The 26,392-nt window shown below is 37.0% G+C and overlaps 1 long non-coding RNA gene across 7 annotated transcripts in view; it reads left to right on the plus strand.

The window, feature by feature from the left end:
- Nucleotides 1-26,392, plus strand: part of LOC123385428 — a 385,056-nt gene that overhangs the window by 27,550 nt on the left and 331,114 nt on the right. For all 7 annotated transcript variants that reach the window (XR_006597899.1, XR_006597901.1, XR_006597900.1 and 4 more), the window contains exons 2-3: nucleotides 9,504-9,600; nucleotides 10,225-10,340. This is a non-coding gene — a long non-coding RNA (uncharacterized LOC123385428). The remainder of the gene's footprint in view (nucleotides 1-9,503; nucleotides 9,601-10,224; nucleotides 10,341-26,392) is intronic.

Raw genomic sequence — 26,392 nt, forward strand, 5'->3', positions numbered from 1 at the left:
AAAAAAAATCCTTACTACTAGCTTGGAAAAGTTGTCTCTGCCAAATAAATAAGGAGCAGGACTAGGAGAGAAAATGTAACTGAAAGGTGCATTTCTGATGAAGTGGGCCTGGGCATGTGGACACATCAGCTCAAGATGGTAGATCACAGAACACACTCTGAACTCCTGAAAATTTTCTTTGTTTGACTTAATTCTGGCATGGAACAAAGAGCTCCCAGGTTGTCACTGATACAATACTCGTTGTCAGCATAAGGGCTAAGCCTATAGCATTATATTTTATTGGATTTACATTTACTGAATACTTGAGGAGTGACAGTTGTTATCCTGGGTAACACTATAAAAATGTTTTCAACAGTGTAAGAATGACAGCAAATATCTTTGACATAAAACTAATAAGGTTTTAAGGGTTTTTTTTAAAAAGTACGTACGAGATAAAAGTTTGTTAGATACTAGAAAAATCGGGAAATTAATCACATAGAAATGTCATGTCCACTGGTCAAATACAGCTATTCGTTTAAATAAAAAAAGATCAGATTTGATATGAATTGATTTCATGTAAACTAAAAAGCACAACTCAGAGCATCTGCAAATTTTATATTCCAGTCTGTGCTTTGCTTTTCATTGTGTTCATGGTGTCTTTGAACATAAATAATGTTTTTATTTTTAATTTTAATATCATCACATTTATCAATCTTTTCTTTTTTTAATGTTTATTTATTTTGAGAGAGAGCGAGAGAAAGTGAGTATGATTGAGGGAAGGGTAGACAGAGAGGGAGAGAGAGGAATCCCAAATAGGCTCTACACTGTCAGCACAGAGCCTGATGTGGGCTTGATCTCACCAACTGTGAGATCCTGATCTGAGCGGAAATCAAGATTCAGACACTTAACAGACTGAGTCACCCAGGTGCCCCATCAATCTTTTCTTTAGGGACTTTGTTCATTGAGTGTCATTTAAGAAATTATCCTCTATTTCAAACTCATAAGGATTTTTTTTACATGTTTTTCTTCTAAAAATTTTAGTTTTCACTTTTAGGTATTTATTAAATATAAAATTTATTTTTATATATGGTAGTAGATACCTGATTTTTCTCTGATAAGGAAAACCAGTCATCCTTGTACCATTTATTGGATGATTCATTGTTACTACTTTGTAATGACATTTATGTTACCCATTACATTTTGATATGTGTCTGGGTCTATTTCTGATCTTTGTATTCTGTACTCTGTCAATTTGTTTATCCTTGGCCCACATCACTGTTTTAACCACATTAAATATAGAAAATTCTATCTCATAGGACAAGCCTCTGTTTAATTCTCATTTTCAGAATTGTTCTAGCTATTCCTGGCTCTTTATTTTTCTAAATAAATTTTAGAACTATGTCAAACTCCTTAAAAATGTCTGGAGCTTTGGCTGTGATCATATTGAACTTATGGATGAATTTTGGGGAAATTGAAACTCATACACTTGAGTCTCCTCATCCATATTTTGTTAGGTAGAACCCTAACATTTACAGGTTTTGATGCTATTTTGAATAGAATCTTGTTTCCTTTTATAATTTTTTAGTGGTTATTGTTAAGGTATTCAACTGCAATTTATTTTGAATGCTGATCTCACAACCAGAAAACTTTCTTGACTTGCCAGTATTTTAAATAATTTGTACATTTCTATGGATTTTCCATGCAATTAGGTCATCTGCAAATAAAGATGGACATACATGTGTTTCTGTCTAATACTTTAGTATAGTTTACTTCTTTTAATTATCACAGTGACTAGAACTTCCAATAAAATTTTAAATAAAATGGTGGTAGTAGTCACCTTTATCTTGTTTCTGGTTTAAAATAATGCTCTGAAGTTTCACGGTTAAGGATAATAACTTGCTTTAGCTTTTTCACAGGTATTCTTTATCAAGGTAAGGAAATGGTCTTGTCTTCTGAGTTTACTAAAATATTTTGTTATAAATGTAATTTTTAACATTTTATTTATATTTGTTGTCATTTATTTAGATGATTGTATAATTGTTCTCCTTACTTGTTACTATAGTGTGTAACAAATTTTCTGATGTTGCACCACCTTGATAAACTTTTCTTGTTCCTGGTATATATTTTTTTAATAGGTTAATTATACTCATTTGTGTTTTATTTAGCATTTTTGCATCTATAAGTGAGATTAGTCTATACTTTTCTTGTATGTCTCTTGGTGGTATTTATTGTTGCTTTGTAGTTACTGTTCTTGTGGTTTTTTGCAATAGTTTATATAAAACAATAAGGAGTTTTTTCCTTGGAGTTAAGATTACCTTGAAAGTCATCTGGGCCTCTGGTCCTTTGCAGAATCTAACAATATTGTAACTATTAATAATCTGATTTCTGTAAACTTCATTGCCTTATTGGCAAATGGAAATGGTTTTCCATTTCATCTTTGAGTTTAAGCGATTTATATTTTTCTAAGTGTTATCCATTTCATCAAAGTTGTAAATTTTATTTGCTAAAATTTTTTTCCTAGTATATCCTATTACTTTTTAGAATCTTTCCAGTATCTGTTATTAGTCCTCTTTTAAATTATCTCATGTTGTTGTTTATATCATCTCTCATTCTTTGCTTCTTGAATAGTATTTCTGGAGATTATAGCTTGTTTTCTTCATCAACACTATTGTTTCTCAGCTTTCCATTTTATTAATTTCCCTTATTTTTATTATTTCCTTTGTTCTGTTTTCTTTAGGATGACTTTACTGTTCTTTTTTGTTTTTTAAGTTGAACACTTGGTGTGTACTTAAAAATTCTTCTTTATTTTGTTTTCATTATATCCACTTAAGTCCACAAACATACTGTAATATACTTCAGCATTAACACACACATTTTTATATGTATTATGTAGAAAAGTCATTCTAAATATATTGTAATTTCCATTGCTGTTTCCTCTTTGCTTCAAAGATTATGGAGGAGTTTTTAGTTTCTATTCACATATAAATGTTTCACTATATTTTATTGGTAATTTATACCTTAATTATCTGAAAATATATATGATATAATTTCTTTATAGCTTATTGAAGCTTACTTGTGGACAGTATTCCTCCTTGTATACTTAAAGTCTCTTTTTCTATTTTCTAGGCATATACATATATAATACATACATAAAATAAAATTTTTAATATTATATGTGTGAGACCAATATTGTTCAAATATTTTATATATTTACTATTTTTTGTTTCTAATAAAAATGTGTTAAACTCTTATACTGTGATTGTGATTTTGTATCTCCCTGCTAGTTTTTTTTCCCTTTTAATTCCAGCATAGTTATTATACAGTGTTATATTAGTTTCAAATGTACAATATAGTGATTCAACAATTCTGCACATTACTCGGTGTTCATCATGATAAGTGTGCTCTTAATCCCCTTCACCTGTTTCACCCATCCCTCCATCCACTTCCCCTCTGGTATCCACCAATTTGTTCTCTATAGTTAAGAGTCTGTTTCTTGGTGTGTCTCTTTTTTCATTTGCTCATTTGTTTTGCTTCTTAAGTTCCACATACGAGTGAAATCCTGTGGTATTTGTGTTTATCTGACTGACTTATCTCACTTAGCATTATACTCTCTAGCTCCATCCATATCGTTGTAAATGGCAAGATTTCATTCTTTTTTATGCCTGAATAATATTTCATTGCATATATATACCACACCTTCCTTATCCATTCATCAGTTGATGGACACTTGGGCTGTTTCCATAATTTGGCTATTGTAAATAATGCTGCTGTAAGCATCAGCGTGCATGTATTCCTTTGAATTAGTATTTTTGTATCCTTTGTGTAAATACCTAGTAGTGCAATTGCTGCATCATAGGTAGATCTATTTTTAACTTTCTGAGGCACCTCCATGCTGTTTTCCAGAGTGGCTGCATCTATTTGCCTTCCCACCAATAGTGCAAGAGGGTTTTCCTTTCTCCACATCCTTCCCAAGACTTGTTGTTTCTTATGTTGTTGATTTTAGCCATTCTGACAGGTGTGAGGTGGTATCTCATTATGGTTTTGATTTGTATTTCCCTGATGATGAGTGTTGTTGATGATGAGTTTCTTTTCATGTGTCTATTGACAATCTGAATGTCTTCTGTATTCTATATTATCTTCTTGATGGATTGATTGTTCCCTTTATGATTATATAGTGTCTTTTTTCATTTCTTGTCAAAGTCTTTGTTTTAAAGTATATTTTGTCTGATGTAAGTATTGCTACCCTGGCTTTCTTTTCACTTACATTTGCATGATAAATTCTTTTCCATACCTTCACTTTCAATCTGCATGTGTCTTTAAGTATGAAATGAGTCTCTTGTAGGCAGCATGTAGATGGGTCTTGCTGTTTTATCCATTTCATTAACCCTCTGTATTTTGATTGACATTTACATTCCATTTGCATTCAAATTAACTTGATAGGTATGTACTTATTGCCATTTGTTACTTGTTTTATGATTGTTTTTATAGTTCTTCTCTGTTCCTTTCTTTTCTTTCTCCCTTTTCTCATGGTTGCTGCCTTTCTTTAGTGAGATACTCGGATTCCTTTCTCTCTTTTTTTGCGTATCTATTACTGTTTTTTTTTATTTGTGGTTACCATTAGGTTTGAATATAACATCTTATGCACATAGAAGTCTATGTTAAGTTGATGGTAGCTTCAATTTGAACCCATTCTTTACTCCTCTTCTCCTGCCCACATTTTAAGTATATGGTGTCATACTTTACATCCATTTTGGGGAATACCTTGCCTGATTTTATGGGTATACTTATTTTTACTGGTTTTGTGCTTCCTACTTTTCTTACTGCTACTTTCGGTCTTTTCTTTCCACTCAGAGTTCTCTTCAACATTTTTTGTAAGACTGGTTTAATGGTGATGAATTTCTTTAACTTTTGGTTGTCTGGGAAACTCTTTATGTCTTCTATTCTGAATGATAGCCTTACTGGATAGAGTATTCTTGGCTGCATATTTATTCTTTTCAGCATTTGAATACAGCATGCAAACTTTCTGCTGAAAAATCAGCTAATTGCCTTATGGAATTTCCCTCGTATGTAACTGTTTTCTCTTGCTGCTTTTAAAATTCTCTCCTTATTACTACTTCTTGCCATTTTAATTACTATGTGTCTTGGGTTTCACCTCCTTGGATTGATTTTGTTGGGGGATTCCTGTGCACCCTTGATCTGGATTTCTGTCTCCCAACACCACATGGGAAGTTTCAAGCTATTAGTTCTTAAAATACTTTTTCTGTCTCCTTTTCTGTGTCTTGCTCTGGGATTCCTATAATGTGAATGTTATTGTACTTGATGGTGTTGCTGAGTTGCCTAAATCTAATTTATTTTTTAATTATTTTTTTTCTCTGTTCTCTGGATCTTGATTGCTTCCATTACTCTGTCCTTCAGGTCACTGATCCATTCTTCTGCCTCCTCTATTCTACTATTTATTGCATTTGGTTTATTTTATTTTTATATTTTTAAATGTTTATTTATTTTTGAGAGAGAGAGAGAGAGAGAGAGCGCATGAGTGGGAGAGGGTCAGAGAGACAGAGAGGGAGACACAGAATCCAAAGCAGGCTCCAAGCTCTGAGCTGTCAGCACAGAGCCTGATGTGGGGCTCAAACTCATGAACCATGAGATCATGATGTGAGCTGAAATCAGATACTTAACCAACTGAGCCAACCAGGTGTCCCTCCATTTGTTTTATTTTAATTTCAGTTAGTTGAGTTCTTCATCTCTGATTTTTTAAAATGTGTTCTGTCTCACTGTTAAGGGTCTCACTAAAGTCCTCCACTTTTTTCTCAAGTCCAATGAGTAGTATCTTTATGACCATTACTTTAAATTCTGTATCAGGTATATTACTTATCTCTGTTTTATTTAGATCTTTTCCTGGGATTTTTTCCTGTTCTTTCATTTGAGACATATTCCCATGTCTTCTCATTTTGTCTGTCTTTGTATATTTCTATGTGTTAAGAAAGTCAGTTACATCACTTGCTTTTTGAAAGTAGTGGCCTTATGAAGAAGAAGTCCTATAGTGCCTTGCATTGCAGTGTCCCCTATTCACCAGAACCTGGCACTTCAGGGCTGTCTCCTATGTGTGTTGTGTGCACTTTTTGCCTTTAGTCCACTCATCTGCAGTGGCTCTTTGCCTGTTGTGGGCAGAACTTTGTTGTTAGTGGGCCAGGCTGGTCCTGCCTTGTGCTTGAGTAGAGTCAATGCAGGCATTACCAGAGATGAAGTAGCACTGAACTGCAGGGCACTTTCTCCGTCTTGTGCTCTGAGAAGCATTTTTGGTGGGCAGGACCTATGGTCAGGACAGGTGTTTGCACCCAGTACACGCTGGGGCTACAGTTGGACTGGTGTGTGTGGTTATCATCCCCTCTCCTCAAGGCAGGAGTCAGTTTGGAGTGGTACTGATACCTGTTGGGGCTGCTTGCACACTTCCAGGCTTGTGGCATTGGTTTGGATGGGCTCCCGCCAAGGGCGTATTAGAGGGGGCAAGTCTGTAGGAGAATGTGGATGTGGGGTGCAGGGTGTTAGCAAGTTAGTTTGAGTGTTGGCACTATGCTGGTTCCTGCAGGTATTCTTGTGTTGAAGGCAGGGGTTGGCGGGGCGGGGGGTGGGGTGGGGAGAAATGATGCCTGCCAGCTTCTTTGTTCCTAGAGAAGTTTCCCCACTATCCCTGCCCCTGTAGCACATGTTTTGAGGTTAGTAAATAAATCTCCTTCCTGTATTGGCCAGGTGTTTTTCAAAGTGCTGTTTCTGTGCTGTATCTCAGCAAGGCTATTTGTCGTGCTCTCTCTTTAAAGGCAGAGACTAAGTTTCCTCTTGCCCTCCAGGCTCTCCCAGAATCAAGTCTACTGATTTTTAAAGTTCCATGTGTCAAGCCCCACTAACTGTAAGAACTCACAAATTATGCCCCCCTGGTTTTCAGAGCCAAATGTTATGGGGATTCATCTTCCCCATGTGGGTTCCCCATGGCTGGGGTGCCTGGTGTGAGGTCTATTTCTTTCCCCTCTCAGGATCCACAGCATCCTTCCCTCCTGCAGAGAGTCCCTGTGGGTCTCTTTAGCTCCTGACAGTGTCTCTGCCCTTCCTACCCTCTTTGATGTGGCCTCTTCCCTGAATTTAGCTGTGAGGAGTCTGTTCTTCCAGTCTTCAGGTCATTTCTGGGTTATTTACACTGATGTGGGTGTTATGTAGTTGTACCCATGGTATTCCACCATCTTTCCTAGAACTCTGAGATCTCCCGAGAAGGAAAATGGATGTGAAATTGTTAAGAGCAAGAAACAAATAGAACCAGAGAGGATAAGCTAGAAACTTGGTGGACAAACCGGAATCTGTGTTTGTATTTCACTGCCTTCAAGCCTTGACCTTTGATGACGCAGGTGACCTATAAAAGAAGCTAATGCCCTTTTGCTACAGAACTGTGTATAAGGACAGAACTGTGTATAATGATGCAGAAGTTGAAGAAGCTTCAGGACCAGACCCAGCAGGAGTCAGAGGAGCTCTTGGCACAGGGGCTTTCCTGGGCACTACAACTGAGCTGCAGAGCACAAAAGTAGCTATTACTTAACTTCCTCCTTCCAAATGTTATACAAATTTCTATTGAGGCCAACCCTAAACTGGAAATATACAGGGAAGGGAATTCTGGGAAGCCTAGTTCCAATGTAGCTGGATTGACAAGTGCAAAGCCATCACAGATTTCTTTTATTATTACTTTATTTCTTTATTCCTTTAAATGCTTTTAGCTGGTAACTATTTTCTCTGATAACACTATTCTTATGATGCTTTCTTTTGTCTTTGGTTTAGCTTATTAGAAATTTCCCATCTCTTTGTATATGATTGTCTGTTTATAGTAGCCATAAAAATGCATGCCTCAGATCTCCTGATTGGAAAGCATAATTGACCAGTTTCTCCAGCTTTTGCTATTCTGGATTCAACCCCGTATTCATGATGAGGCCACACTTTTCTTAGTGTAAGGCTGAGCATATCAAGAGAACTAATACAGGCCCATTTCTGGGACATGTAGACTTATCCACCAGGTGACTTTGATTAAAGGACTCCAGATTAGAGTGTCAAAAACTTATTGCAACTGCACTGTGGTACAAGATCTTCCTATCCTATACTTTCTTCCCCCTGTTCTTCACAGGGTTCAGACCTACATCAGTCAGAAGGGTCCCATTCATTTCCCACCTTTCCCTTTTGTCCTCACAAGAATTTTCTCCAATAAATTTCCTATACATTTAATCATGTCTTAGCTTCTTGGAAAACCTGAACTAATGCACTGTGTATGCATGTGCTTACAAAGTGTGTTTTAAAAAAGCATATAATTTTTAATCAACAGATCTTTTAATAGGCAGGTTTCATCTACCTACCTTTATTGTGATTTATAACATATTTAGTCCTACTGTTGCATTGTTTTCTGTTTGCCAGCCTTTTTTCTTTATCTTTAATTTTCCCTTTCCATGGTTTCAATTTGACTGCTGGTCAGGAAAATCTTGGGATATTGGAATAACAAAGCCTAAACTTTTGGTGGTTTCAAGTCAAGGTTATTTCTCATTCATTCTACATGGTCGTTGAGGGTTGACTTATTGAGTCATTCAGAAACCTAAGCTGATGCAGGCTCCATCTCAACACATGCTTCCTAAGAGAAGCAGAGAAAACAGAATATGCCAAACACCTACTTGGCTCGTAAAGCTGCCATCTACAGGTGACACAAGCCACTCCCACTCCTATGCCGTTGGTCAAAAGAAGTTACTTGGACATCCTGGATTCAAATGGGCAGGGAAATGCAGTGCTATCATGTGTCTAGATAGAATAGGGTGTTTGTGTATTGTCCAATGACTCTATAACTTTTATCCCCCTCTGCTGGGCTGGAAGCTATAAAATATATTTTTATTATTTTAATTATTATTCTCCAATATGTTACATATTTAAATATTACATATTTTCTTAACAAATTCTAGAATGTATATAATATTTTAATCCCCAGATTAAATATTTTAATACCCAGATTTTACTGAGTTACTGTAATGGAACCATGATAAGATGAAGTAAATTTAAGTTACATTTGTCATGGGATACATCACATTTTGAACTATAAATTTTAAGTGGAATTATTAAAGTAAAGAAGACCTTTAAATTCAGCAGAAAGGAATTATTTTCACAGAACACCATAAAAATTAATTTCAATAGAGAATCTTATTTCTGCATTTGAAAATGGCAAAAGAAAAATAAAATCAGTTATTTAGTAGAGCTGTATGTTTTTCATCAAGGCAAAGCAGCAGAGACAAGTATATGGACAAAGAGTAAACCAACATTAATTATGCTACCATTCATGAATTGTTTTTCAGTTTATCCAAAATATCTAATTTTAGAACGCTAGTGATTAATGTCCACTAGTAGTTTATTTCCTAATGGCTGAAGAAACAAAAGAAGTGATAACCCGTTTTTCTTTAGATTGGGTTTGGATTGCCTTATATAATCGTTTTTGTTTTCTTCTTCATTTCCAGATGAGCCCTGAAAGCCATATGTTGAAGAAGCACAAGATGGAAGGAGGCTGAGTTTCTGAGTCACTGTCAGACTAGAAAGGTTTATGTGTACTCTTGGGTGAGTGAGAAATAAGTGTTGCACCAGTAAGATTTGGTGGTTTGTCTGTTACTGTAGCAGGTGTTATCTAAACTAGTACAGTGCCGGAAGGTGAGCTGCCATCTCACACCTATTCTTCCAGCAAAAAAAAAAAAAAATGTGATTTTAGTTTAATGATATATGATTGTCTATCACTGTAATTCATGTATGTCAGAGGAGAGCAGAAAAAATTGCCTTATAGTCATGGAAGTTATTTTCATATAACCACCTTACAAGCTTTTAAAACTGAAAACAAGCTCTACATAGGTAATGGAGTTCTATTTTTTTACTGAAGCAGATTAAATATACATTTATTTATTTGGGTGGTATCTCTTTGGTTTGTTTCTATTGAATGGATGCTTACTTAATTACTTTAACCTTAGTCTTAACAATTAAAATGAGATTTGAGTAGTCTATAGGATTTTGAAAATTATCATTGGGATGGGTAGGCTGCAAGGTATGTTAAATCTTAGAAAACCAATAATAGGACTTGCCCAGTGAAGCTTGAAAAAGACTGTTTTAGAACCAATAAATTAAAGTTTTGACACTTATGTAAATAATTTGGACTACAGTCTTTTGAAATTGCTTATCTGTTTCTTCTAACAGATAAATATTGAGCCATTGCCATGTATAAACCACCATGCTGGGCCCTATAGGCAATGCAAAAAGAATATGACAGACTGTCTCACAGTGTCTGCCCTCCAGTATCTTAAATTTTTGAGGTAAGATCTATTCAAATACATAATATGGAATACTATGTTATAAATGCCAAGAGTTATAGGCAGTAAGTGATGCAGGGACTTAATCCTGAGAAGGGATACAGAATCCCTCACTGAGGCAATTAGAGGAGCTTTATCAGTAGAGACAGCATTTGTGATGCATCTTCCAAAAAGGGAAGATTTGATGTATTGAATAAATTGAACAGCTATACCCAAAGCATACAAAACAAGGCAGGATGGTTTCTGGCAAGGGTGTCTTCAGACCCTTCCATGATTTTAATAGATAGATTGAGGCATTCTTGACACATGTTGATTGGCATGATTCTGGGATTGTTTGACAAGTCCATTATCCATAAAAATAAGCAGATCTGGGGTTCCTAGTACATAGGGTGAAGTAAAAATCGTTCTCATATTATAATGCAGAATTGTAACAAATATAGATTTGGTATTGGGAAACTGAAGTTCAGATTCTGACTTCACAGGATAAGCAGAAATAGTCGCTCAATGTCCTTGAGCCTATATTAATTCATAGTATGTTATAACTCATCATATGTATTTTATTTGCTTCAACGACATGAAGCAACTTCATGATATATTTGCAAGAAATATGTTCCAGAGGAAAAAAAAGTCTTCAGCTAGGTCAGGTTTTATTACAAGTAGCTCTACCATTTAACTCTTATAGCCAGTAGATCCAATGATGCTTGAAGTGTTTATGGCAGGTTAGGATGAGATATGGAACTAGTATTAAGGTCGAGTAGAAAAATCACAACAGAAAGGCTGAAGAAAACTTGCATCCTCTTCATCATGCATTATTAAAAAATAGCCCTGGGCTTGCTACTGAATCTTCTTAGATACTGAATATCTGAACAGATGACCATGTTACCTGAGTTGTGACCCGTTTTTCACTGGGTGTTTTCTGATCCATCTAGACAAAGAACTTTCAACATTTCTTTTAGTGCCCTTCTGCTAGAGCCAAAAAAGTTTTATATGTCTGAACAAATCTATGTCACTGTAATTTTTGAAGGATATTTTCATAAGTTACAGAATTCTAAATTGACAGTTTTTTTTTCCTTCAGCATTTTAAAGATGTCACGCCATTGTCATTATACCTTTCCTTGATTTTGATGAAAAGTCTGCCATACATATTACTGGATTTTTCCCCTGAATGTAGCATGCATTTGTGTGTGGGAGTAGGGATGAGAGTACGTGTGTCTCCTTTTTTTTTTTTTTTAAATTTATTTATTTTTGAGAGACAGAGACAGAGTGCAAGCAGGAGAGGGAAAGAGAGAGAAGGAGGCACAGAATCCAGTCAAATGCTCTACCCCTGAGCTATACCCCCGTGAGGCACAGAATCCAAAGCAGGCTCCAGGCTCTGGCTCTGAGCTGTCAGCACAGAGCCCAACGCGGGGTTCAAACTCACCAACCGTGAGATCGTGACCTGAGCCAAAGTAGGATACTTAACTGACTGAGCCATCCAGGCCTCCTAGGAGTATCTGATTTTAAGATTTTCTCTTCTCTGTTTTTCAGATGTTTGACTTTGTATTTATCCTATTTGAGATCCACTTCATTTTTTGTCTAGGATCTGTGGGTTGATATCTTTCATCAATTTTGGACATTTCTTGACTATCATCTCAAATATTGGCTCTATTTTCTTCCTATTCTACTTCTTAGAATCAAATACATGTACATTTGAACACAGGTTTTGGATGCTTTTCTCAGTTCTTTAATTTTTTTTCTCCTTTTATTTTAACTTGGATAATTTCTATTAATTTGACTACTGATTCACTTATTCTTCTGCTTTTTTTAGGCTACTGTAAAATAAATTGAACGAATTCTACATTTATGACACTGTATTTTTAAATCCTAGAATTTCCTCTTTTTAAAAATAAGTTTCTAGTATTCTACTAAAATGAAGTTCCCCATCTGCATCTATATTGTCTACCACCTTTTCCATTCGTTTTGAAAATGTGTGCATATTAAATTTTTATATGCTAATTCCAATATTTTGGTCACATGTGGGTTAACTTGTATTGACTATTTATTGTATTGATGGATGACATTGCCCTGCGTGTTTGCATACCACATATATTTTTTTAATTTTATGCCAGAAATTGTATATAAAAGTACTGTAAATATTATTTACTGAAGAAAAAGAAATCCCATGGGGCACCTGGGGGGCTCAGTTGGTTGGGCGTCCAACTTTGGCTCAGGTCATGATTTCACTGCTCATGAGTTCGAGCCCTGCATCAGGCTCTGTGCTGATAGCTAGGTGCCTGGAGCCTGCATCAGATTCTGTCTCTGTCTCTCTGCCCCTCCCCTGCTTGCACTCTGTCTCTCTTTCTCTCTCTCTCTCTCTCTTTCTCTCTCTCTCTCTCTCTCCCTCCCTCTCTCTCTCTCTCTCAAATATATAAACAAAAAAAAACCATTAAGGAAAAAAAAGAAATCCCATGCCTGTGGCAGGCTGCAAGTGATGAAGCTGAAGCAGTCTAAGCTGGAGTTGAGCTAGCTCTGGGGCTGGTTGTAGCTTTTATAACATCTGTAGTTCACCACAGGTTTCAAATGTTTTAGGAGAGGAACTGGGACTAGTTTATCTGAGCACCAGTGTAAGTCTTTATGTTTTACAGCTCAATAGCCATCTTTCCATGCCATTCCAATTTTTTTTTTTTGGTTCCTATGGTGGTCTTTTGGCTCTCTCCTGACTTTCTGAGCTTCACAGACTATTTCTACATTGCTGCTGTGGTCTTAGCTTTTGGCACGCCAATGCCTTACACTCAAGTAAGGGCTGTGAGTGACTCAGGGGATGATGTTTCTCAGCTCTGCTGTCATGCACACCCAGGTTTCAGTTGCTATGTACTAGATCCATCTTTTCAAGAAATCTCTCTTACCTTCTTTCCTTGTCCACAGGCTTTAGAGCACTACCGTGTGCATTCTGTAAGGCTTTGAGTTACAGCAATCTTTCCCTGCTTTCCACTCAGCTTCCATCCTTCAGCTGGCTATACATGTGTTCAGGGAAAGCTCTGATAAAATTAGGATAAATTTGGTGATTGAGCACACTCTCACAGGACCTCCTTCATGACAGCCACCTTGGCTATAAAAAAAGTTGTTAAAATTTTGGCTAGTTTCTCCTTACCTCTGTCTACAGTGGGTTTGCTCCACCTCCTGTGCCCATGGATTTGGGTTTCTTCTCTCCTAGGAAGGGTTCTTCCATTTTGGGAATTTAATCCATTTGTATTTCTTTTTATCTTCAACTCTCTAATCAAAAAAAAACCAAAACCATAATTTTATAATTTGTCTTCTTGTTCTCTTTATTAAAATGAAAGAAGTGGTCTCATGATTATATATATATATATATATATATATATATACACACACACACACACACACACATACACACACGTATATATATAATATTTTAAATACACAGACATTTTGATGTTTAATCATTTTTTTCTGCTTCTGTTCTGGGACCTCTACAATGTCTTGTAATTCTATGATCATAACAATACTAAAATGAGATACTATGTTTACATAAATGAGAGCAATGTATTTACTAGTTTTATTATCTTTTGTAAAACTGTTCCTATTTCTTTCAAGGATCATTGCATATTCCACAAACAAAATATCATTAAATTATCATGTGTTGATCTTTCAAATAGATGATTAATCTTCTGTATTACATCTTTGCATTTTATTTTATGCTCTTTATATTCAGTTGACACATGATTAGAAACAAATGTTTCTAGGTTATCAAATATGTGCATGAATTTCCTAGATTTAATTTTTCTAAATGATCACAGTGCATTTCATTTTCTAAAGAAGATATTTGAAATAGCTGTGTGCAGAAGTATTTTAGTTTTTAGTTAAATTATTGAAATTGTTTCAAAAATGTTTGGTCTCTTTCCTTGTTTTGTTTTTGTTGTTGTTGTTGTTGTTGACCTATTACCTAAAGATGATAGACCTTTTTGCCCATTGCCAAGAGCCCAATTATTTATTGTTTAGCAATATACTTTCTGAAGTTCCTAATTTTTACACTCTTTAATCTATTCATCAGTCTCTATCATGCCAGACTCTCCATTCTCTCTACATGAGACACATTTCTCATTTGATAGGGTTGGTCTTCTCACTAGTTGAGAAGTTGATTTACCACTTGTTCAATATAGAGAGAGACCTTGCTACTGACTCAAAGAGACAGGAACCTGGTCAAAGGACATGGACCATAGAATGAAGAAGCCAAGTGTGGTAGGTTGTATTAATGTCAAAATTTTATACCTGCTCCTTATAGGGTACTACTATGAGCCATCCATGTGGGCAGATTATGCTCCCCTGATATCAGGTTTTACCATGTTTAACTTCCTTTGGCCAGGGAAATATGATAACAATGTCATGTGCCAGTTCTGGGCAGATGTACTGAGAACCGTTGCATGGTAGTGCCATTATTCTCTTCCCCCTCCTCTAAGAGTAGCAATGTCCCAAGTATCCCAAGTACTAATCCTTCAGCCTATATCTCAGAAAAAAAGAAGACACATGGAACAAATTATATGTAACATGAACAAGAAATAAACAATTACAATTTTTTTAATTATTAATTTTTGAGAGAGACAGAGACAGAGACTGAACATGAGCTGGGGAGGGGCAGAGAAAGAGGGAGATCCAGAATCTGAAGCAGGCTCCAGGCTCTGAGCTGTTAGGACAGGGTCCAACGTGGGGCTGGCACTCACGGACCGCGAGATCATGAACTAAGCCGAAGTCGGAAACTTAACCAGCTGAGCCACCCAGGCGCCCCCAAAATAAACAATTTTTGTTGTAAACCATAAAAATCTAGAAGTTATTTCTTCCTGTGGCATAATCTGGTAAAAGTTTGCCAATAGGGAATTTTGGGGTGTATGAATTGGATACTATGTTTATGGCTTGGTTCCTAAAGCAAGTATAGAAGTACAGTTCTTCTGGAAATGTTTAAAATACTGACATGTATTTATTCCTGAAGAATATTTCTTACAGGATTAGAGATAGAAACTTCTTTAAGAACTTCCGTTGATTCCTCAGTGTCATCTAGATGCTCTTTTTTTCTTTTTCCTTAGCATCCAATGCAAACATCTAAGTGTCTCATCTTAATTTCTTTTTCCTTAGCATCCAATGCAAACATCTTAAGTGTCTCATAAATTAGATTGTATACTTTTTAGGGGAAGTGACTTTGTCATATTTGATTTTAGGTACAGCATCTAGCACAGTACCCATACCATGCTGATGCTCCTAAATGTTTCTTAATATGTAGGTACAAATCCACAATCTGAAAAGGCTGAAGTGGCTAATTTGTAGCAAAACCTGACCTGATCTGAACTCATCTGACAACAAAACCTTATGTGAACTGACACAAAAGTGTTTATAGTCATTAATTAACCTACATGGAATGATAATTTATGAGTTTGGCTTAGGAAATACTAAACATTTTATTGTTGGGTGCTGCTCTAGGCTCCCCGCCACCAGGTGATGTTACGTGATATAGTGTATATGTATTATCTTACCTTTCTAAAATCCCTCCAATTCCGATTTCTAAAACACATCCTGGCTCCAAGAATTTAAGATAAGAGATTGTGGACTTGTGTCAGCAAATCAGCATTTTCTGGACTGTGACCAACCTTTTTTTTTTTTTTTTTCTGTAGTTATATCATACATACTTTCATCCTTTATCAGATAAATAGCTTTTTGGATTTTTCAGAGTGATCTTGAATTAATTTATAACTTTTAAGAATTTTATACCTAAACTACATGAAAAGAGCATAGTTGAAATTTCTGTATCCACAATTTAGTAATAATGTGATATTACTAACATGTAGATATAAATGTTGATGGCTCTTGTTCATAAAGCCTTCCATGGTACCATTAAAGGAAGATATGTAAATATTGATATACTTTAAATCTATAGAGTAATTTCACTGGGTGAAAGCAGCCAGTCTGGGAGTTTAACAAAAAAATTAACTGTGAACGAGTATTTGTTTCTAGTGCCTCTACAAAAGATGTAACAATCATCCTGGATTAGTAATTCATCATTAATAGAGTGTTATAGAGTGGGTAGAAGATCACACACATGCACATGGGTAAGAATCATGTGTTCTGCTAAATAGTACAAATGCATCTCAGTTGTAATAATGTAACTGCAATTTTTTTCTGATCTGTAAGTGGCACTGATAGGTTAGTGTTGGTCATGCTTAAATTTATATAGCTACCACATTTTCTCCATATATAAATTCTTATTTAATCTTAGGTAAAATGGCAAAAAGTATATACACGAGAGTTTTAATGTAGTCCATGCCATTCACTGCTTTTTGATGCGAGCTGCTTTGTATTCTGATTATCTTGCTGCTATAAAATGAACAAAGGGTAACATGGTATTTGATAAAGACAAGAAAACTTTTATTAAACTTTTACAACAGTGAAATAAATTATTCATGCAATTGCATGAATAATGGTATCCATGCTGATTAAATCAGCTAAGAGGAGGCAAAATATTCACGTGCATGGCATGAGTTCCTTTTTCAAACAGTTGTAAAATGAAAATGTAATATAAAACAACACAGTAGTCGGTCCCCAAAAGTGGAAAGAAAAAAATGGGGAGTACAGTATTAATTCAAAAGAGGAGGGAAAAGTTTAAAGCACTTGGACTTCTGAAATCCACTAGCCAGAAGGAATTTTCAAAGACAGAAAAAATAATCCACCACTTCAAAGGAATTTAATGAAAGAGAAATAGCAAAGATGACTAGGGTGCAGGAGAGACAGACCTAAGGCTTAGAGACGGGAGAGAATGAGCATTTATGCAGTGAACCATTGCATAGCTTATTCTATTTGGGGCTTGAATAAAACAGGCTCGTCTCCAAATTGGGCTGTTGGGAACCTGCCAGCGTTTTAGGATGATCTGAGAAAGGACCTGCTGCCGGCAATAAATAAGGTGTCTTCCAGATCTCTGCCACTCACCTTAAGATTTCTGACTATCACTTGTCCTGTCATCAAAACGTTCACAAAAAGAAAGTGTCAGAGTTCATACTTCTTCCCTTTCCACATCACTGAGCGCAAGAAATGGTGGAGAAAACCCCTGCCACCCACAGAATTCCAAAGAGCTGAGTGCACGCTGCAGAACACACTGACAAAGTAGGAGGAGAGGAAAAATAGCTCATACTTGAGCCCAGCAAAGTAGTGGGGAGGAAAAAAAGGGCACATGGGGGAAGGAGACTGATCAAATAGGAGCATTCCTTACCAACCATGCACAAACCCACCTTCAGAAAAATTCTTCATCGCAGGGACGCCTGGGTGGCTCAGTCAGTTAAGCATCCACTCTTGATTTTGGCTCAGGTCACGGTTCGTGGGTTCAAGCCCCAGCACAGAGCCTGCTTGGGATTCTCTCTCTCTCCGTCTTTCTCTGTCCTTCCCCTGCTGGCTTGCTTTCTCTCTCTCTCTCTCTCTCTCTCTCAAAATAAATAAAAACATTAAACAAAATTCTTTGCCACAGATAAGATGCTCTTTTATTGCCAGGCAGTCCCTCTGATTAGGGTGTTGGCATCTGGGCCAACATGCAGGAATGACTGGAGACCACTGGTGACTGTAGGACTCACTTCTGACAGTCAGCCAGCAAGCATGGCGAGGCCTTCCTGCCGGCTCCCCTGCTTGCCACTTGGTCTGTTTGATTGGTTCTTTGTCCCGCTTGGTCAGTGCTGGTGCCATGCTTCCTGTTCTTTCCAACTATCACCTCTGTTCTTAATCCAAGCTGCTGAGAGTTCCTGGAAGAAATCTGTCACCCCCAGGGGAACTCTTCCGTTTCTCCCTCTGTTCCTTCTTCTTCCTTCTGTGTCCCTATGTCCCCCTCCTTCCTTATTTGCCTTCTCTTCTGCCTAGACCTGCGGCTTCCCTGAGGCACCTGTGGGTCTTTGAAGCTTTTTCAGTCTAGGAGACCTTTTATTAGGCGTAGGAGTAAAGAAAGAAAGGTTATGGAATTTTCACTGGAAACCCTTTGCTCCTCAGGGGAGACATATTATAACATATACCTATTTTAGTCTTACCTTATACTTTGAGAAAAGCCATTTGTTTGTAATCCCGGGGCCCCTAGTCCTGCCAGTTTTTCAAGGCTCCTTCTTTCTTTGGAGACTCAAACTGAGCTGAGCTCCCAGCCTGCCAGACTGAAGCAAGTCCTTGAATATTTCTGAGCATCCCTAGTGAATGTCTCACTGCTACATAAAGCTATTATGGCTTCTGCTTGTCACTTCTTACCCAGGACACTGCTCCTACACCACACTCCACCAACTATCTCATTATTCTTTTCTAGGCTGCTGCTACTATCCCTCTATTTCCCAAACCCAAAGCTATTGCACTTGACAGGATTAATGAACACTTGTAGGAAACAAGAGGGGATTTAAAATACAGAGTGGGAAAATGCTTTTAAACAATCACTATCAGTCTATGTACTGCCTTTCAGAGGATCCCTTTGGTTTCTCCCCCTTCTTGCCTCTGACCACAATTGCCACATATGGTGCCCTGGTCCATAGTTCCTTTCTTAGGCCCTCTCCTCGTAGAACAGAGAGCTCCAATCCCAATCTCTGGGCCTGTAAGAGGAAGCAAAAACCATTATTGAATGTTTTATTCCAGCAGTGTCATGCTACCCTCTAAGAAGGCAACTGATAATATTTTTTAAAAAAATAGAATATAGTATACATAAATCCTGTTCCAAACTATAGGCATTTGGATGTTTCAGAGGTCAGGGCTTCGCTGACAACAGAGGTGAGGTACATCCATTCCATGCTCATGACGAAACAAGGGTCAGCAAAGTGGTTTCTCTCACACAAAGCAACAGTTTGAAAGTAGGTTGTTCAGTGATGGTGCACCAGGGACAATCTGAGGAAAATCTCTATTAAATAAATACTTTGCAACATAGTGCTGAAATTGAGAAGCATTTAAATGCCAATGATCCCATTTCTCTTTATATACCAAACTATGCTGCCGCTAGTGATGGCCCTGTTATGTAATGATGCTACCTCTAAGAAAGAAGAATGGCCTTTCCCAAGTCATAGGCTTTGTTCTTGCATGGTATAATGTTGTGCCTAGTGAGTATGACAAGATTGAACTGTTAACAATATTTTTTAAGTCCTATATGTGTTAGGAATTGAACTTGGATAAAAACATGATTAAACTGTGGTCCCTGCCTTTACATCGCTTCCAGTCTAAAAGGAGAAACAAAGTTATAAAGCACATAGTGTCTTTTACACAGTAATAAAAATGCATGTGGGATATAATGAGTGCATGGTCACTTGTGAGAGGGATGAGGGGAGGAGCAGAGGAAGAAAGTTCTTCATTGAGTAGGTCATGCTTGAGTTGAATCTTGATGATGAGTGTTGTGTTCCAGGTGGACAAAGTTGGGAGTGATGGTGGTGGATTTTTGAATTTGTCTAAAGTGAAGAGTGTGAAAAAGGATGCATGAGAGCCCTTCTCTACTTGTGTCAGACAACTTCCTCTCCTCACCACGTTTTTGGAACTCTTTTCCATCACAGCTGTTAGTATTTTCAAAATAATATAAAATATAGGAGATGATACCTCATTAAAACCAAACAGGATCAGCTTCGGGGTTCAGAATGACACATTCCTGAAGCAGATGAAGTGATTCCTCCACCTTTTTCTCCATCACCAAATCTTTAATGTATTATATGTTCCACTATCTCTAAATGCTAATGGTAAAAACATCAAATCCATGACCAAGGTGGGGGGAAAATGAAGACAGCATAATCATGTCAGTGATAGATCTATATTTACTCAGTAAAGGCGTGACTGGACTAAATTATGAGTCCTGTCTGTCAAACTGCACAAAGTATAGACAAGTTGCTGATCTCAGAATTTATAACATGTACTTTTTTTTATATTTGAACTTGTTCATATAAGGAAAAATTTTAAGAGTCCATTCCAGTCTACATTTATAACTGTTGTATAGCTTGAAATATATTTCCATTGTGTAAACTAAATTCATGAGGAAGAAAAACTAGTTGAAATATGTTTAATATATTAAAGTTCAGATGTGCCTTGTCCTGTGATAGAGGGATGCAGGAAATTCTAGAATTTGCATGTGCAGGGAAAGACTATATCCCCCACTGCCTATAAGCATGTGAGTTTTTCCTATCCCTGCCATGTTTTCTATGTCAGGGAGACCCAGATCTTTTAAGGGATGTGAACAGGGAAGAAATAGGTATTGCCTCAAAAACTCAACTGTGTGTAAGTTGAATTTTTTGAGTGCCCCTTTCTCTGTAGTGAAAGTGTGCTTTAGGTGAGAAGGCATTAACATCTAATTGTTATCATAGTGGAAAACTGTGGAAAACAATAGAGGAAGGACTAAGAGAAAAATTAGTGAAATGATGGGCTGTTTGCCCAAATCCCTTCAGTGTGCTCCCAACCATTTCAGTAAAAATCAAAGACTGGACAGCCCTGTACGGTTCATGCTCCAAGCCCAGTATTTCAGTGAGACCCTATCTCTTTCCACTTCTCCCCTGGCTCAGTCCAGTCTAGCCATACTTGATCCTTCGCTTTTCTTGAACACGAGGCATTCTTCCACTGCACATCTATGGTACTGGCTGCTGTCTCCATCTGTAAGCTCTTTCACCAGAAGTCCTCACTGCTCACTCCTTTAGTTCATGTCTCAATGTCATCATCTTCTTAGTGAGGCCTCCCCATTACCACATTTAAAATTTCAACAAAGTGCTCCCATCCCTATCACTCTGCACTTTCTTTTTCCATCTCCTGCTTACAATTTCTTCATTGCCCTTTTCCCTCTCTGCTTTACTGAGTACTTTACTTTTTTGTTTATTGACTCTCTGTAGAAGGTAAGACAGTGATTCTTTATTTTTCTTTTCCACTACTGTGTGACCAAATACTGGGCACCAGTGGGCACCTGATCTTTTTGATACGACGGTGCCTGCCTCCCATAGTCCTGGCTGTTTACTCTTTCCTGAGTGCAGCCACGGTGTGGCCTTGTGTGGCATGGTGTCCTCTTCTCCTGGACTGTGAATGTATGTGACTAGGAAACCCCGTGGCATGCATCTGTCCAGTGTCAGGTGTGTTTGGTCATCCTCATAACCCTGGGGCAGGGATCCCTCCCTCACCTATAAGGTGAATAGGAGGAAATTAAAACAAAGAGATGCTACGAGGCAAGACATATACAAGCATCAGTAATATAATTGAGAATGTCTAAGCAGGTGGTAAATGAGGATTAAGTAAAAGTACTGTGGGAGTTCAGAAATATTTGCATAATTAGTTTAATAAACAAAGGCTTTTATGAAAAATTATAATAAAGACGTAGAATACAAATGACTAGCACATGTCCTATTTAGGGCACCATTCTGGGTTATTTCTGCCTTCTATTGTCTTTGAGCTGTTTTACAATTGTAAGTTGCAGAAAACTGATAATAATGCAAATGACTTTTGACCACAAAAATAAAAAATAATTGTACCTGGTAAAATGCAATTGATTGTTGCCCTTTGGATAGACCCACTTTGCATCTCTTTATAATTTCACTTCAAAATTCCTTTAGACACACACACACACACACGTAAATTTCTTAGAATTCTCCTTTGCACCAGTTGTAACATTTCACTGTTTTTGTCATTAATTGATGAGTTAAATAAGATCTGTGATACACATTCATTTTATATTTGTATGAAAGGCATAATTTTATCCTTAAAAAATTACCCTTCAGTAATGTCATTTCTATGAAAACATAAAAAATGGCTTGTACTGTCCTCTCCTTCTTCTGGTCATAAGCCACTAAATTTTGAACAATATGGTAAATTATAATGAATTCAGGCATGTGAGATTATGGCTGTGTCTACATGAAAGCGAACATCTGGAGGAAACATGAAAATTTCAGGCAGCCAAAATTGAGATACTTGGCTCTGAGTAGATGAAACATCTGGATTTTTGAGAATTGATTCATTTCCATCCATTTCTACCATTTTGGCTTTATTCAGACAGTGCCTTTCTTCTGACCCCATACCTTTTCCTAGCACTCCACAGACACCCTATCTGTTGTATAGAAAGGGTTTATTTTTTTCTACCCCTCTCCACTCCTCCACATAGTACACATGACAATAGACTGTATTTTTACTTAATTGTTACTTAAACTATTGCTTGAAGCCATCAATAAGGACAAAGGAAAAGAAAGACATTTATATTTAGTGTACCTGAGAAGTAATTTTATTCTGGCTTTTCAGTAGGTAATTACAAGATTGTTTTTTCATTTATTTTCATACAGTTTTGTGGGTTTTCTTTCCTTGAGAGCTGTTTCTGCTAAATATTCTACAATATAACATATGAACACTTAAAAAATATATCTGTCCATTTTGTTTTCAGCATCACACTCTTAATAAGGGGGAAAAACATTGAAGACTCATGATGTGCTTTAGAAAGTACTTAGATATATCATAGAAACTCAAGACCATGACTAGGGAGGAAGGTCATAGAGCCAAAAATATACCTGGACCTGAAAGTACAATGTAGCATTCACTTCAGTACCTTGAATTGTGAGTCTAAGTAGTCAAAGCCAAATTGTCAAACCAATGACTTTCACTTTTATTTTTTATTATAGATTTACCACTTGGCAAACTGTTACAACAACAACAGCAACAAAAAAATCCCAAAGAGTGCAGAAAGAACTAGTGCAGTGGGTTGTCCCAGTTTATATTCAGTTCCAGTTTATATTCAGTTTTGTCAATTTGACCTTCACAGGTCTGTAATTACTGTAATCACAGCCTGCTGAACGTGCTAACAATCAAAGCATCCCAATTTGAACAGTTCAACAATAGCCTTTTTAATAGGGGTAAAACCATGCCAAAAAGACTGGCTGCTTTACTTCCAGCCTTTTCTGAAGACACTGGACAATAGGGAACAGGTATCAGGCAATTCACCTCTTAAAAGTAGGCTGTGCAGAGAATGACCCCAAGTCTGTTACTAAGAGAACCACTATGTGACCAAAAAGAGGGTGCCCTCCACCCCTTTGTGGCTGATTCTTCCTAATGTTGCCTGATGATGTGGACGGAATATCTACTTTTAGTGGCCTCACTTTTTTAAAAAAATATAATTTATTGCCAAATTGGCTTACATACAACACCCAGTGCTCATCCCAACAAGTGCCCTTCTCCATGCCCATCACCCACTTTCCCCTCTCCCCCACCCCCATCAACCCTCAGTTTGTTCTCTGTATTTAAGAGTCTCATGGTTTGTCTCCCTCCCTCTCTGTTTGTAACTTTTTCCCCCTTTTCTTTCCCCAGTGAGACCCTCACTTTGAACACCCAGTGGTGGCTATGCCATTTTCAAAGGTCAAAAGAATTAGTAAAATCGGTTAGTGTGAGATAGCCCAAAATGCATAGCTGGTATTAGGGACTTCTTTTCTACCAAGTAATAGGGAGAACCATAGTGATTTATAAGCATGTTAACCTCAGGCTTGCCCTGCATTTTCTGTTGTTTCCTTCTACTGTCACCATAGATTTACTGTGAATTATCTATGACATCATTCTCAATACCTCGTGGACAAAAAGAGACATTTATAAGATTCTAAGATTAGAATAGAGTTTGGTCTTGAAAACAGAGTTTTTGGTTCATGTTTTTGTCGTTGTTTTGTATTTGCTGATTGGTTCTTACATGAATTATCATCTATAAATCTGTATTTGTACAGCTCTAGAGTGTCATGGCTCAAAGGAAATTAGAAAATATTTAGCCTATATCTTTAACTTCTCTTTTTTGCCAAAGTACCCTTTTAACAAGCTAAATCAGTGTATAAAAACAAATAAAAGCAGAGCTTCTCTGAGTCCAGACACACACATATAATCTTACCAGCTAAGTTGTCTCTTTTATTAACTCTCCCCAGCCCCCAACATAGCAGAACTCTAAGTCTCCACGGAACATAGTTTGAAATTTAATCCAAGGTTCCAAAGCCTAGAGAAATAAAGTGACTTAGCCAATGTCACTACTAACTTCTGGAGTCCCTTTCTCTGACCAACTGAGTGAACCACAAATAAACACTAAAAATATCTTGGCAAACAATTACTTATCCCTCTGTTACATATTTTTTCCTTTGTTTTCTCCTACTCTTCCATTCTACTCCAAAAGACAGGCAAGTACTTTCCTAGTGATTTTGGTTCTGGTGGCAGCAGGACTAGTCAAATCAACCCACCTTCCAGAAGCAGCCTTGATTAGAAAAGGAGGGGATGCTGATAGCACTGACAGCACTAAAAATGAGAACCAGTTTTCACTAAAGGTAACTAGTGCACTCACTTTCTGGGATACATATCCAGGTTGAGAAATAACCTCTCCAAAGGCTGATCTCTCTCACTGCCAAAGTGCAATGTGTGCTAGGCAAATGAGAACATTGCAGAATGTATATCTCCACTGATTTTGTCTGAAGGTATGGAAAACTACCCTGCTTGCTTGGGAAACTCAGATTCTCTTTGTGAAACAGTCTTACAGATACTATAGAAAGTGGCCAGAGTGAATTCACTGGAAATGCTTACACTTTCATTAGTTTTCATCCCTTATTTACTATCAAGAAAGACAGTGTTTGGGGCTCACTTGTGGATGAAGGTCCTATGTTGGACCACTTCTATGTCCAGAAGAGACATTAAACTAGGAGCAAGTCAGCATAAATGGAACGTAAAATATCAGGATGGAGAGGACATGTAGAACAAGAAGCAAAACTAATATTTATCGAGTGACTACTGTGTAACACTTACTCTTCTAGGTCCTCTCTTTGCTTATTTTATGAGTGTAATAACCCAATATGAAAGTCACTATTATCCCTAAGACACATAAAGATCACAGGGGCAAGGTGACCCAGCTCTCCAGGTCCTGGGTCTGTCTGGTGACACTCATTTCAAAGTCATTTCACAGAATTATGATGGAGGTTGAGTAATGTTAATGATTTTGAGCTTTACGATTCTGAGGCTATGAAGAGATATAAAGAGTTCCTAAGATGGCCTTGTATGTGTTCCTCAAGAACCCTGCGATTTAATTAAAGGCAAAAGAACATGACACCTTAAGGTCCCAGCTTGCTAGTGTATTAAATAAGTTACCGCCATTTAACCTTTGAGGACTAACTGGAATATGTAATTTGTAAGCCAAATGTAACACTATTTTTAGGATGAGTGGGTAAAAATAAATCAGTAGTGGAAATGAATGAAAGTGTTAGTGTTTCTAAAATATTGTTTAAGGAGTTGCCAAAAAATTAAGTTATATTACTTTTTCTGAGTAAATAATAGACTTCAATTATCAAACACCTTTTTATAAGTATCCAATAGGAACAAATAGTTATGAATATTGTATGTAATGTACTACTTCTAACATTCTAAAGTCCTTATATTAATCACGATTTAGGACTGTTCTGTGTATCTACATTTGCTCAGAGTGTTGGAAAAGTGCCCTGTAGGAATGAGCAAAACTGATGCACAAAGTGAGGAAGGAAAATTTAAATACAAAGCAATTTCTCTAATAAAATGCTCAAGCAGTCTAGAGTAATTTGGGTGCTTGGTGAATCATTGCTTAGCAATTCATGAACACTGTGGGTGCTTGGAATTCAATTCCATTGTCCTCTATCTGAATTGCTTTGAAAAAAAGGTCACATGAGAAGGAAAGGAAGTTTTGACTTTCACATGCCTGTTATTGCTAAGGAAACCACTTCCTCAGTATTCACATATTCAGCATGTCTTCAGTTTTGGCTTCCATACAAATTACATCTTGGTACTGCATTAAGAAACAAACAAGGGTGGAGAATATTTTAAAAACTCAACTATGACATGTTCACAGACAAAAAGAGGAGCATTCTGAGATGCCCTTTCTATTCTGAAGTACTCTAGGTATGCCTGGATGGAGTCTCTAAGAGCTAACAGGATGTCTGAGATGCTAGGGAAGTGGCCTGTGATCTGCCAGTAAACAAATGAGAAGCTAATACAGCTCTGTTGTATTTTCTGATTGGCAATGGCTCTGAACTATCTCCTACTTGTAGTTGCGGACAAAGAAACAGGAGATGAATTACCATGTTCTA

Source organism: Felis catus, chromosome B2 (genome assembly GCF_018350175.1).
Source record: "Felis catus isolate Fca126 chromosome B2, F.catus_Fca126_mat1.0, whole genome shotgun sequence".
Classification (NCBI taxonomy): Eukaryota; Metazoa; Chordata; class Mammalia; order Carnivora; family Felidae; genus Felis; species Felis catus.